The sequence below is a fragment of the Amblyomma americanum genome, chromosome 1 (assembly GCF_052857255.1).
Source record: "Amblyomma americanum isolate KBUSLIRL-KWMA chromosome 1, ASM5285725v1, whole genome shotgun sequence".
Taxonomy (NCBI): Eukaryota; Metazoa; Arthropoda; class Arachnida; order Ixodida; family Ixodidae; genus Amblyomma; species Amblyomma americanum.
Genome location: NC_135497.1, coordinates 330,754,658 through 330,769,124, shown reverse-complemented (window position 1 = coordinate 330,769,124; position 14,467 = coordinate 330,754,658). Strand labels below are relative to the sequence as shown.

The 14,467-nt window shown below is 49.9% G+C and overlaps 1 pseudogene; it reads right to left on the bottom strand.

Annotated features, from left to right (window-relative positions):
* Nucleotides 1-12,000: 12,000 nt before the first annotated feature.
* LOC144120831 (cullin-3 pseudogene) lies at nucleotides 12,001-14,232 on the bottom strand (annotated as a pseudogene).
* Nucleotides 14,233-14,467: the final 235 nt, after the last annotated feature.

Sequence of the window (14,467 nt, the reverse complement as noted above, 5' to 3'; positions counted from 1 at the left end):
ATAACTAAAACAATTATACAAAACAGGAAATATTCAATACACCCCCGTTAGCTTTCCTATCAGAAACGACTCATTGAGCTTGCTTAGTAAAGGTACTTATTGTTTTTTTAATATGCCACATTTCCATGTGACAGCTTGGGCTTGTTGCGTGCATACTAGGCAGTGCTTGAGAACAGCTTTATAACGTGATGACCTAACTGCGGTCAGGCTCAGAATCATGTAAGTTCCACCATGCATTGCTCGCTTTAGCAGTTAAGGCCATCAGTACGACCTGAAAAGCACTAAAATCATTAAAAATGATACAGAAAATCCAGTCAATGGCAAGAAAAATGGCGTCATCAAGCGGCCTCAGGGCGCACATAGAAAGACGAATACTGCCGCTGCAGACAATCCTATACATGTCGTTCTTCTATAGATATCACCCCTGGCCGACTTGCGTCTGGCTCCAGCTTTCCCGAAATTCGTGCGAAAATAGTGACGCAACCATTTGTCGTACAGTGTTACGGGTGGTGGGATTTCTTGTAGCATATAGCTCAGTACATCTGCTAGTTAACTTGGAGGCTAGCTTGCGACAGGGACTCAAACCGACGACGAATTCACCTCTAATTTTGTGCCTTCCCAGAATTCGTATGAAAATTTTGATGCGACCTTTCTCCGTACAGCTTTCCGGGTAGTGCCATACGCGCGTGTGCGTGTGTGGGTATGCGTATGCGTTTGGATGGGTGTCCGTGCACCCAGGGACAGTAATGACAGTAAAATAGTTTTAAAAAGCGGTATAAATAAAAAGATGACAGAGAATAGAGATGAAGGCATTTCAAAGGGGACTACAAAAAGATTTAAAGTTTCTCCACTATATGTGTAATGTCCCGCAGGTAGGCAGACAAAACGTCATGTTCGAAGCACGGCGCTGTGGCGAAGGGCAGGACGAAGGACCTAAAGTACATTTCATTGCCAGTCACATTTGTGCAAGAAGCGCAGTGGTGGCCGAGTGGGATTGAGTATAAGCCTCGTATGTGTGTGCTGCGGGGTTCGACCCCCAGTGAAGCCGGGTACCCACCGGTGTGACAGCGGGTACAAGCTTTCTCCTGGCCTGGTCCTCGGCTTCTCTGGTGTGAACTGCTTCTAAAATGAACCTATGACCCCCCCCCCCCCCCCTTTCTTGAGTAGATTAAAAACATCTTGTGTCATGGCGCTGTCTGGCTTGCCCTTGCGCCATTAAAACTCATCGTTCCCATCATTTGTTTGAGGGTATCCAGTTTGAACTCGTAGTATGTCCGCTACATTATTATAAGCTGGGCATCCTAACGGAATATGCCGCACACTTTCAACGTAGTCTCAGTTGTCTGAGTGCCAGCTGTTCGTTTGCCTAAGGCGATACCGATAGCTGTCCTTGAATGCACCATTCAAACGGAGTCGATAGTGGAGATATCTCAGATGCCGATGAAGTCGTCGGAACGGAAGCCCGAATTTTAGGTGTGGGTCTGTGGAATGCAGATATGTATCATTATGAGATGGTAAGACCTAGAGGCCATTCCTTTGTTCACAAGCCCAAATCTTTGGGATTAGTGGTTTTGTAGATTTTGCAAACTAAATTTTCGGTAAGTCCCATACTGAAGACGTCTTGGGACCGCTTCGTCTTCATTTTCGGTACTCAAAATGCCACAGGGTGTGGAATCGATTAGAATAGTACACAGTGGCCTGCGATGCTGGCCAAATTATGCAAATATCCGACGTCTCAGGAGGCCGGCTAATGATCAGGATTCCTCAACATGCTAGACAGATTTCGTAGAGTTACTTTAGGGTGTATAAAGTGGTTCATCGCCGAGCTCTCTGCCATTGAATGCACAGGACTGCTTCTTCAGTAGCGTGCAGCTCTGCTCTTATGGGACGTCTGCCACCCAAGTCGTTGGGAGAACACTGGTGATACTTTACTGCAGGTTGCTAGAGATGTCGTGTAATCAGCAGACGTGGTGCCGAGATTGACACACAGTTCTTTTAGTGCACGGTGCTAAGAAATAAGAAACGTGGATTATCTGAGAAGTAAAGAAAAAAAGTTGTGTTCTCGATAATGTGATATAAGTGATTATTTTCATTGTGACATATTGTGCGCTCACAACATCTTCAGATTTCGTTTCGCGACGACTGGTATGGCGAGAAGCGGCACATAAATGAAAACGACTAACACAAGCGCATGTTGAGGTTGCGTGTGCAATCTTCATGGCCTCGAGCGCTCGGAAAGATCTCTAAAGTGGGTAGTCAGCCTCTCAGAACTGCACCTCTCGGGGATTGACCCAAATAGCCTGGGTTGGATTGGAAAACAGTTATTTCGTCAGAAGGCAAAACGCAGATGATCCGTCCTTGGTCGCTATCGGTCCACGGCTTACAGCGACCTGAGTGGCCCATTCAATGGCCCGAGTTTTAACGCCCAGGTCTGAGCTGACCAACATGGCTTCCCATTGTTCGAGAGGGGGAACTTGTATTAGACATTCCGGGCGGCACCTCTTTACAGTTCCACAATATGTGATCGTAAATAGCTATTTCGCCACATGGTTAACATTCCGGGCCGTAATCATAGGGATATAATTTTGACAGTAAGTAAGGAGTAAATAAGGATTGCGTCTGGAGTCGCCTCCAGGTGGTCTCCTACTCCTTATCTAAGCTTTTGTCTGGGGGAGGGAAGGTCCTCCTATCTAGTTTCAAATGATCGGCAATGTCGTGATATGAAGCTTGGCCGTCCTTTCAGAAACTCTCAGTAACTAACGCATCCCTTACAAGGCTGACGAACACTCGTGCTTTGATGTGTGCCGCTTCGTTACCAGTATTCCCCGAGTGAGACGGGACCCATATCAACTCAATAATTCTGAGTTTTTTGTTTGACCCAATATGTTCTTTGCATCGTGAGGAATTTTGCCCGTCGCATAACTCCGTATGGCGAATTTTGCGTCGCTTAGTACAGTATAAGCGTTGGTGTTAATGATAGCAAGGGCGATAGCCGCCTCTTCTGCCGTTTCTGGGGATTTCGTTTCAGTACTACCGGAGACTATCAGTCGGGGGTTGGGGGGGGGGGGGGGGCTTGCGTGTCCACCGCCGCTTGGGCGAACGCTTGTTTCTGTGGGTATTCTGCGGCATCTACATATACCGGTTGTTCACGTTGGCTGTATACGTTTTGTGTATTTGTCCTACTCTCCTTGTGGTGAGCAACAGGTATATTCTTAGGTAGCGGCGTGACTAGTATTGCCTGGGCGATGCGTTTAGCTATTTCTGTCTTGGTATCTAGTGGTGGCAGCTCGATGCCTAGTCCTAAGCGATCAAGTATGGCCCTCCTGCCTTGGTGCTGGAAAGCCGGCCTCGTTGCATTGTTAAGTGTGCTTCCTTAAGCTGGTCTAGGATTTTGTGTACCCCTACGACCAGGAGTCTTTCGGTGCAGGTACAGTTCGGTAGCCTTAATGCATCCTCGTATGCGTGTCTAATTATAGCCTCTACTTTGGCTATTTCAGTGCTGTCTAAGTTTAGGTATGCGAGAGCGTAGACAAGCTTGCTCAGTTGAAATGCTTGTACTACTCTGCAGAGTTCTTTCTCCTTCACTCCCATCTTTTTGTTGGCAATTCGCCTTAATAGTCTTACTGTCATGTTGACAGTTGTCCTTGAGTCTTTTTCATGTCTCCTTCTTCTTCCTGCTTGACTGAAGGGAGAGTCCCAGGGTTCTTATGGTTTGAACTTCCTTTACAGGGAGCCCTTCTACCCAGGTGTTAAGTGGAGACGCAGGGTTTATAATTTTTGGCTCGACGGCCTCTTGGCGTGTTTCTTGTTAAATATAATTTGGAATTGGAGGACGAGCAGGTTAGCCCTGCTTTACCGGCATGGCCTTCTAATATATCTATAGCTTGTTGCATGGTATCCTCTATCTAACCATCGCTGCCAGTTATGGTCCATAAAGTGAAATTATCTGCATATATTGTGTGTTGCAGCCCCGGGAGGGTGTCAATTTAAGAGGAATTTTAACTAATGAGAGGTTAAAAAGGAAAGCCGACAGGACTGAACCTTGAGACGTTCCTTTACCTCATAGTGATATAGGATGTGATTTGATCTCTGCCGCTGCTAGCTCTGCCGTTATGTTACTCAAAAACGACTTTCTGTAATTGAAAGTTTTTTTTTCTGGGCTAATATTCGAGAGATTCCTTAAGCAAACATCGTCCGTGACGTTATCGAAAGCCTCATTTAAATCCAAGCCTAATAGGCTCTATCTGCTCGGCCACATTTTGGGTCTATTTTGGGTCTGCCTTGAGTTGCAGCATAACATCCTGTGTGGAAAGATCAGCCTTGAAGCCTAGCATGGAGTTTTGAAGTAAATTATTGTCCTCGGCGTATTCTTGTAGGCGGTTGAAAACTACATGTTCCAATAATTTTCCTAAGCAGGATGTCAATGAAATTGGGTGTAGGTTCTCTATACATAACTTCTTGCCTGGTTTTAGAATGAATGCAATCTTTGCATGTTTCCATTCTTGTTGGATAATTCCTTCTCTCCAGTACTTGCTCATGAGATTAGTAAGAACCCTCACTGAAACCGCTTCCAATTAAGTTTCTTAGCGCTTTGTTAGTAAAACCATCGGGCCCGGCTGCCGACGTGGTACGTAGTTGCCCCATGGCAAACCGCACCTTCGCCTGCGTGATTTCGGCGTCCAATGTCTCATTTGGTGTCCCGCGATAGCCTGGAATCGGTCATTCTAGGGTTGTGTTTAAGTGCCGATCACGTAGTTCCGTTAAGAATTCCTCTGTGGTGCCTTGAAACTGATGCACTAATCTCATCACTTGACCCCGTTGAGTTGTTTTGGTCTGTGTGGGGTCAAAAAGGTGCCTCAGCAGATGCCAAGTTTTCTTGTATCAATGCTGGCCATTCATGCGGTCACATATCTGTCACCATTTATTGTGTTGAAACTCTACAGTTTAGGACTCAATTCGCCTCGGTAATTGCGCTAATCTCTTCTTAAGGGCAGCGTTTGTTCCTCTTCCAGCTTCTTTGCAAGCTTAAATGTGCTTCCCACATGTGCAATTGCCCAAAGTCAGTGACTTGTCCCTCTTCTTCCATGGCCATTTCAGTGGGGGTAGGTTTAATATCCCTTTTTAGCGACTCCACCCAGTCCGCGAGGTTTTAAATTATTGTGTCTGTGGTTTTCTTAAGTCTCTGAACATGTCCCAGTGCATGGCTTTGACTTTGTTCAAGACTGATTTATGTCACACATGGTAGTTACATGAAACACACACAAACAAAACAGGGTACGTGACGAGCGCACCCTGTCTTGTGTGGATTGCGCTCGTCCCGTACCCTGTCTTGTGTGGATTGCGCTCGTCCAGTACCCTGTCTTGTGTGTGGTTGCGCTCGTCCCATACCCTGTCTTGTATATGTATGTTTCGCGCTACTACCATGTCTGAAGTACTGAACCAACTAGCCCGACAACACGTTCTACTGATTTATGCTCTGTTGTTTCAAAGATGGTAGATATATAATCTAATGGTCGCTACTTAGCGTGTGTCCTGTGTTCAATTTCCATTTCGTATGATCCTGACCAGGGTGAGGTCTGGCGAGGTGGCTGTGCATACGCTGTTCCCTACAGTCTCGTGTTGTCTTGGCGGTCGTTCATAGTAGTTAGGCCCATGGTTTGGACTGCCTGCCATACTCTGTCGCCTTTGGGGCTAGCTTTAGTGTATCCCCATTCCGAGCGGGCACATGGTGCGTTGAAGTCCCCTACTATTAATGCCTGAACTTTAGTCGCTAGTTTCAAAGTTTTGATAAGTAACTCCGGTATACCGCTGCCCTTATCTTTGTGTGCTGTATAAATTAAGTAGAAAAAAATTGTATCCTCGTTTTTTTGGAGAGGGGGGGACAATCTCAATTATGACGTAGTCTTCCTTTGAAGTTTCTATGTTTGTTATATTGCCATGATGTTGAGCTGTGTTAATACGGCGGTGGACACGCCCGTGACTGCTCCAGCATGGTACCCTGGGGATAGATATGCCTTATGGCTCATTAATTTTACCGCCCCACTAGATTCTTGCATTGCAATAACGTCCGGTGCGCGTTGTTGTGCTTGAATTAGAACTTGCAGATTCCCCCGTTTGCGTCGGACGCCTCTGCAATTCCACTGCCATACTTCAATTACTTGTGAGAGGTACATAATTTTGAAGCACTTTTTGCTGTAATGAAGGTAAGCCTTTCTCCAATGCAGTCAGCTTCTTCATCACTTGCTGGAACATAGTCATTACTAGTGTTTTGAAAGTTCCAAATTCCCCTGTTAAGGCATCTACATCAGCCTCTAAATTTCCTACTCTAACCTCTAGGTTGCCTACGTTGATCACTATGTTATCCACCCTTTTTGTGAGTGCGTTAAGGTCAGCCCTGAGGGTTCCTGTGGCCTTAGCTGGCTGCGGTACATCGCCCTCAGAGGCTTCGGCAGCTCGTTTGTTTTACGTTTCCTCCGCGGGGGGCGGGGTCTTTTAGCTGAGTTGCGTTTCTCCGTTTCTATAGCTTCGCACGCGGGAGAGTGTGTTCTCGGAGGTGTCTGCACAGCTTTTGGTTGTGGTTGTGATGCTTGCTCTCTCGAGGCCATTACAAGTTGATGGAGCTCCGCCATCTATTTCTTTAGTCTCGCGTTTTCCTCGTGCCGCTCTTTTAGATTGTTTTGGAATTTTTCTCTGTTCCTTCTCCCGAACGCTCATCTGTTAAGAGGCCGAATTTGGCCAGCTCACCTTTTTGTTTGGTCAGCTACTGCTTCTGCCTCGGCTTGAGCTTGTGCTCTTCTTTCCATCGGCCACCCCGGTCAGCTGCGGGAAGGAGCTGGATCTGTCTATGGCCTGGTTCCTTGCTTGGTTCCTCGCCCGGCTCGCAGATCGCTGCCTAGATCTCGGCTGATGTTCCACTTGGTGCGTCGTCGCACCCTTGTTAGGCTTAACTAGTTGTCGTTTCTGGACCACGAGGCGTTGTTTGCAGTTTCGGCTCCCGGTGTGGTGTGCCCCGTGGCACACGATGCAGTCGGCTGTGGTTGAGAGTGGTTCCCCATCACGAGGTGCAGTATCGTCCTAGCCGCATCGGATGCAAAGGTCAGCTTTGGGTCGGTAGCATACGTCGGTTCGATGTCCGACTCTTCTGCAGTTGTAGGAGGATTCTACTTGTTCACGGTAACGGTCGACATAAAAGATGGATCCCCAGTGGTAAATCTGGCTCGGAATTTTCTTCCCTCGTAATGTGACCTGGATCGTGTTTGAATGATCCATTTCACGAGCGCCGACGATCACGACACCCGGGTTTCGGTTCATGAAGCCTTTTCGGGCCTCCTCCGGCGAGCTTCCGTCATACGCTTGGTAAATTACGCCTCGGACCGAGTCGTCTGGCGCCGCTACTTACGTCACCAACTCATAATTCTGGGCTTCAAGCTGTAAAGTCTTGACTCCGGCATACGCTGCAGCTCGCTGGCGTGCCGGGGTGCTCACGGTGAGCGTTTTATTGATGGAGCGTTTTATTAACAGAAACGGTGTCTTCAGTTAGCGCGGCCTGATACAGAACCTCAATTGGCTGCCGCGCACATGGCGAGTTCGAGTTGATGTGTTGCAAAGGTGTTTAAATTGTAGCTTCGCGGACGGCAGACTATTTTATTGTCGCTCAGGGAGAGTTACGGTAGCGGTACTCGCCTTTTAGTGGGGGCCGGCTTCCGTGTTTTTTGGCGGGGGCGCCGGAGTTAGGCTTAGCGCTGGCTTGCCGCAGATTAGTCCTCGCAGCGGCGGCTTGGCTGGCGGCGTCTTGCTTCAAGCGTCTGGCGCGGTCTTGTGGGCGAGGAATGATTTTCCATTCCCCAGATTCCAGCTCCGAAGGAGAAATGTCGTCCCCCTCGGCGGTGTAGTCGATCGCTCGTACTTTGAGGCTGGCTCGAACAAGCAAGCACAAGGACCCGACGTCCATGAAGTTCACGATAAAAAGGCGTCGAGTTGCCAAAAATTGTGTCCAAGGGTGCGGGGCAGCGTTCCTAAGACTTTCCCAACAACGGCAGGTCGGAGGATTCACTAAATCCGCCAAAAATTGGCTCTCAAGCGGGAGCCAATGTGGAACACGTCCGCACAGCTCGGCGTCTTCGTCTTCGGTTGGTACCGCACCAACGCACGGACTGTTGGTACGTTAACGCCGTTAACGGAGGAGGCGAGAAGGAAGAAAACGCAACCAGCGCTGAGTATCTGAAAATTGGTGTGAAGGTAACAACAACAACGACAACATCTGAAAATTGTGCCGGTAGTGGGCACTCGTGTCTTCTTTCTTCGTCCTTGTCTCGTGGGTCGCGCTGAACGCTGAGAACTTCAAATTTGCTTTTCCCGCCGAAAGAACACGCACGCTACAAGGTCAAGTTTGTTTTGTTTTTGCTTTTTAATTATTACGTCTTTGTTTAGTTGCCCACTCCGAAGGTGGCGCTGGCTCCGCACCACGAGCCGCCGTGTTTAGAACGTATGGGCTTACTACAATACCCTACTATTGTACATCTAGATTGCTGTACATGAGAAGCAACGGGATCATTCACCGCCGCGATCAGAGCTAAGGAAGTAGCAATCAAGTTTTGGAAGTCAGTTTCATTAAAGTTACAGCATCAATCTCATGACCGTTCGCAAGAGCTGACTTTAGGAAATTGATAGTTGTGACCGTCTATTGAGCGGAATAACTTTTTTTGCTTACTTGCTAACGGACATCTGTGGTTTGCATAAAAAGAGATCTGAAAGAAACCCAGTATTCTTGCACTGATTGGAGTTTAGAAAGATCGATAAAAGTGTCGCTATTAGTATTTACATGATGGTGTACGAGTACAATTTGAGTTCTTATCGGGTCTCAAAAGAATAAGAACGTCTTTATTTGCTGCTAATAATTAGTCAAGAAATAGTAGCACTCCTGAGCATGCCAGACAACAGCGAATAAAAGGGCTTGTTCCCTTTTTCTTCACTTTGCCTTTTTCGACTAGAAGCAATTTCTACCTCCTAACTTTTGGTTTCGCGTCGTTGTTTCACATAGGGCACAAGAGCGCGGTCATGCATACAAAGAAGAAAAAAATTTAACATTGTGCCCTTTGTTTCTAAATTCGACCGCGGCGGTCGAATTTCGATGGAGGCGAATTTCTTTAGCCCGTGTATTGTGCGATGTCAGTGCACGTTAAAGAACGAGCTTCCTTCCGAGGGGCCCGAGTGAGCGGACGCGTCTCGCATCGACTCCGCCAATTTCTGGCTCCTGTGCCCAGCTAAATGTTCCCAAGGACCCATCAAGACCCTCAACGGATCCAGGAAGGTACACGGGCCCTAACCGTTATCATCTTTTGGATGTGCCCGATTATTTACAAGAACTGGCAAGTGAAAACGTGCCCGCCTGCTGTGCCGCTGTGCTAAGCCTCGCCTCATAGAGGCGAGCCTCGCCGTCGCGCTGCGTTCCTCACTCACCGGCAGCGCACCTACCCCCGGCAGCCATGGAGGTGCAAGCGCAGAGGGAAGACCTTCGTCCCAGTGAGTGGACCCCGATACTCCGCGCGTACAAGGGTGAAATCTCAAGCGCGGGAACGCTGCCCATATCCCATCAAGCAGCGCCTGTTCCATCTACGCCTACGGCGTCCGCGACCGCTACCCCTGCGACTTTCAAGCCTACATACAGGCCTCAACAAGAACAGCTGCGCGCGACGCACGCAGTCGCACACCGAAGCAAACAACTTGCTTCACTCCCCCCGGCACTATACGGGTCGTTTACCGACCAAGAGGAGGCCTCGCTTTTAAAGGCACCATGGCGCAGCCACTCCTGCAAGCCCTGCAAGTCAGTGCTGCTGGCCGTGACCTCGGGGATATTCACCTGAGGATCCACCCTACGAATAACACCTTCACGGTCGCTACCCCGCACGAGACAACCGCCCTTCACCTCGTCCAGCTCAGGGGAGTGGTCCTCCAAGAGACCGCTTACCCTGTCGCAGCCTACATTGCACCGCCGGGCCATAGGTATGACATGTGCCCGCACCTCAAGACTGGTCTCTGCCCGCGGTGCGGAGACAAGCATGAACCGCAAGATGTGCCCTCCTGCATCCCGACCTGCATTCTCTGTGGAGGCCAGCACCTCACGGGCACCGGCTCGTGCATGGCTAGAAATCGCACCGCCCAACCACGCAACCCATCGCCCCAGAAGGCAATGCCCCCTAAAAAGGATGACTTTCCTCCGCTGCAAACTAACAAGAACGACTTTCCTCCGCTGAAAACGACCCTCCCGTCTACTGCAACATGGGCCTCCAAGGCTGCCGGGACGAACACCAGGACCTCCCAGGACCCGGACGTGAAGGCTCTGCGAGAGGAGGTAAAGCAGCTCAGGGCAGCCCTCTCTACCGCCACCTCTGCAGAGGAGACCGCCATCGCCCTAGCCCTTGCACATTCGGACGCCCAATACATCTTCAGCGACTCCAAAGCGGCTCTGTCCAACTTTGCCAGGGGCAGGATTCACGCCCCTGCCTGGCAATTTTTGAACACCCCTACCCAAAATTTACCGCGCAGGGTAGAGCTTCAGTGGGTGCCGGCTAACTCTGGGAATCCTGGAAACGAGGCTGCCGATAAATTGGCCCGAGGTCTGATTTGCCGGGCTCAGGACAGTCTCGATCCAGGATTCTCGAGGGAGCGGGCGCACACCTTTGCGGAGCTCACGCCAATACCCCGTTTGGACCGTCGGACTTACCCTCCTCCCCACCCCTCTCTTACGCACTCCCAACAGATCCTCTTCAGACGCCTCCTGACCCGCTCTCTGTCATCCCCTCAGCTTTTATCCCCCTATTGCGGCACATCCCCTGCATGCTCTCTATGTGGTGACCCCCACGCCACACTCTCCCATATCCTTTTCGGCTGCCCTGCTGACCCTCCTCCGCGGGGACAGCACGCCATCTCGAGCTGGGAGGACTGGGAGGTCCGGCTTATGTCTGCAGACCCGACATCGCAGCTTGCTGCGGTGACTCGGGCTGCCGACGTCATGTCCCGGCATGACCTACTTGATGCAGTGCGGGACCGCGCAGTGGCCCAGGGACCCAGCTGGGTCTATATAAAACTCACTTGCTGAATAAAGTTTTTCTGTCTGTCTGTCTGTTAAAGAACCCCAGGTAGTCGAAATTTCCGGAGACCTTCACTACGGCGTCCCTCATTGCATGAGTCGCTTTGAGACGTTAAACCCGCATAAACTAAACCAAAACACCATTCTGTAGACTGCCTGTTTGTGCATCTGGCTGCGATAATAAAGGGAACAGTAAATTTGCACAAAAAAAGAAGAAATTTTGTTGCTACTTCTACACTGAAGTGGAAAATGTCTCATGGCCATTACGCATCCCGAACAAAACTACACAGTAAAAAGGGGAAGTTTGCTTTCCTCTAATTCTTATGGAATACGAACTGAAAGCAAATAATATTCGTATACTCTTTCATGTTGGAGCCGCCTGCACTCATATGCACGCAGTAACACTAAGAACTGCACCTCTATTCTACTTCTTCCATTTTTCTGCGTTCATAAGCGGAATAAGTGCAAAGTATTCGTCATGAGAATATAATGCCGATAATTAAGTGCGGCATGAATGTGTGACGCTCATCATAACGCTGCTTCCGCGTAGCCAGCTGCTACGGTTTATGGGGGTCTAACATCCCAAAGCGACTCGGGCTATGAGGGACGCCGTAGTGATGGGCTCCGAAAATTTCGACCACCTGGGGTTCTTTACGTGCACTCTCATCACACAGTAAACGGGCCTCTAGAATTTCGCCTCCATTGAAATTCGACCGCCGCGGCCGGGATCGAACCCGCGTCTTTCAGGTCAGCAGCCGAGCGCCATAACCACTGAGCCACTGCGGCGGCGCCCACCCAGCAGCTACAAGGAAATATAAAAGGCTGTGGCGCAAACCTGGGGAATTTATTTTTCGAAGGAGATTTTGCTTGAAGACGGACACCAGCTCGCGCTACGAGCGCCGCTCGCCCTTTCATGGCACGTAGGTGTACACGTCCTCGTCATCGAGAGCCCTCTTTATGTACTCTCGTTTCTCCATGGCCTCGATCCTTTTCTTGATCTCATGGGGGCTAGGGATGAACCCTATGCGCAGCAAGCTGATAACCTCAGGGACGAGCTCGTTGTAGGAGAGCTTCCGGTGTTTCTTCATCACTCGCACAATGGCGGCGTCCAATTGAAACCTTAGTTCTCCACTGATCACGTTTCCTGCCACCGCCTCGTTCCTATTCGCCTCGTTCTTCCTCTGGGCGGCGAGCAACACGATCTTCACCTGGCGAGATTCAGGAGCGAAAGAGTGATTCACTGCAAAGACCTGGCCTCGTTTGATGTCATTTGCCTCGGGTTCCTTGACGAGCACCCTCTCGTTGGATTTTCCTGCTGACAACGACAGAAGCACGTTCACCAAGTCCTCCTCGGGAATGCCAGTCTTGTAGGCTATGTCCTCGAACGGGATCCTCTCGAGGTCATTGAACAGCATCAAAACGCACATTTGGTACGTGGATACCAGGATGGTGTACGTGTGTGCGTCACTGGAACGATGTGGGGACGCAGAGTACATGGACAGCTCGTTGTCCTCGTCGAAAACACTCAGTTCCGCCGAGCCAAACTGTGGCTGCAGAGTCAGCTTCCGGGCCTTGTGCTTCGCCATGTAGAACAGCCTGAATGTCTCAAAAACACCACGGGGGGCAGCAGGAATCTTGATTTGCTGCGTAACCGCTGGAACAGGCCAAGAGCCCTTGGTCAACAGGCGTACATTCAGGTCTAATTCATGCAAGTCGATTTCACATGAAGCCAAGATGGTCTTAAACTGCGCTGTCATGGTATTGGAGATAGCGACGTCGTTGAGCACGGCCTCAAGTTTTGACGTGAACATGCGGCCGCACTGAGCCTTGAGTTTGAAGATCATGCTTTTTTCGGCATCCTCTGAAACGCCTTCGTTAAGTAGCAGCCGCTTGCATAGGTGCTCCCTGTAGTAGCTCTCGAAAAGGTCTTTGTCTTTCAGGAACCGGAAGATCGCGACCGTTTTGTCGAGGAGCTGCTCTCGCTGGTGGCGAGTAATTTCTTTTATGCTGTTACTCAGTATGTCATCTACAAACAAGGCCAGATGCTCGGGCGACTTACGGTTGAGGCTGAGGAAGTACTCGAAGTTGGCATCGATCATCTGCTTCACCAGGCGCTCGCCATTGAAAGAGCTGTGCAGTAGGTGGTCAAATTGGTCCTTAAGATCCAGAAGCTTCTTTACAATACCGAGTGAGTCTGTCTCGTCACCGTCCTCCGTCATAATTGACCTGCCAAGCTCCCGCACGTACGTGTTCGCACGATCTAAAAATGTTTCCAGGCCGTTCTTCGTGTGACTAAGCAGACGAAACATGCGAGCTAGTTCCTCCACCTGTTTGTGTACCAGCATGTGTACAACTCCCGAGCCTTCCATATCCACGATTTTCTTGACATGGTTTGCGACCAGCTCCTCGTAGACCACATGTCTGATGAGGCGTTGGGTGGAAACACTCAGGCACTCCTTTGCCAGCTCCACCTCTTCGCTGATACGCTGCTCCGCCATGTCGACGTAGGCGATCGCCGACATTTTAGCAAGGTGCTTCTCACTTTCCAGGGCGTAGAAACGTGCGGTCTGCGCCAGAAATGGGCGCTCGAAGTCTTGCTCGTAGACTGAATTATCAATACCAAGCTTTCCCAGCATCTCACAAGTGTCCTTGATCAGCACCCTGTCGACGTTCTCGCCCATGCGCTCGCGGTTTATCATGTGAAGCAGTCCATCACGAAGCTTATCCCGTATGTCAATGTGGCGGGCTACTTCGTCCCGGAAAATAACCCTGCCCAAGTTGTACACACTATGCTCTTCGTTCTGCGGTACGTACACGGAGTCCATATGCAAGGCAATGTGGTCTATAACTTTCATCTTGGCCTGATGTTCGTTCCAAGCGCTGTTTAGTGTTTGCAGGAAGGTGTCTTGAGCGGAGGCCACGATCCCTGGCCGCACGTTGTTCACCAGTTCCTCAACTACCGCTTCGCGCAGGCCGCCGTAGAGTGTCGCCCCTTGTCCGTGGAACACCATGGCGTAGGCTCTGCGGTACAGCTCGTCGAATCGCTCACCATCCGAGCCGTTCGCCTGGATACCTTGTATGGCGTTCCACAAGGGCTGCCAGACGTTATCGGGGATGTCATCTTCCCCCGGACGGCGAAACATCGATACCCACACCTTCTTGGATTTTTTCTTCTCTGGCACTGAGGCTATGGCGTCCGCCGCTTCACGTTCTTTTCGCTGTTTACAGCTCTGCTCGAGCCATCGGCACTTCTTTCTCTTCCGGTATGACTGTTTCGCATGCGCGTGCACGTGCACAAGAACGTCGAGGTACTCTTCCAATGCGGACGTAGTTATGAAACACAAATTAATTCCAGTAATCTAAACATATCAAACTCGG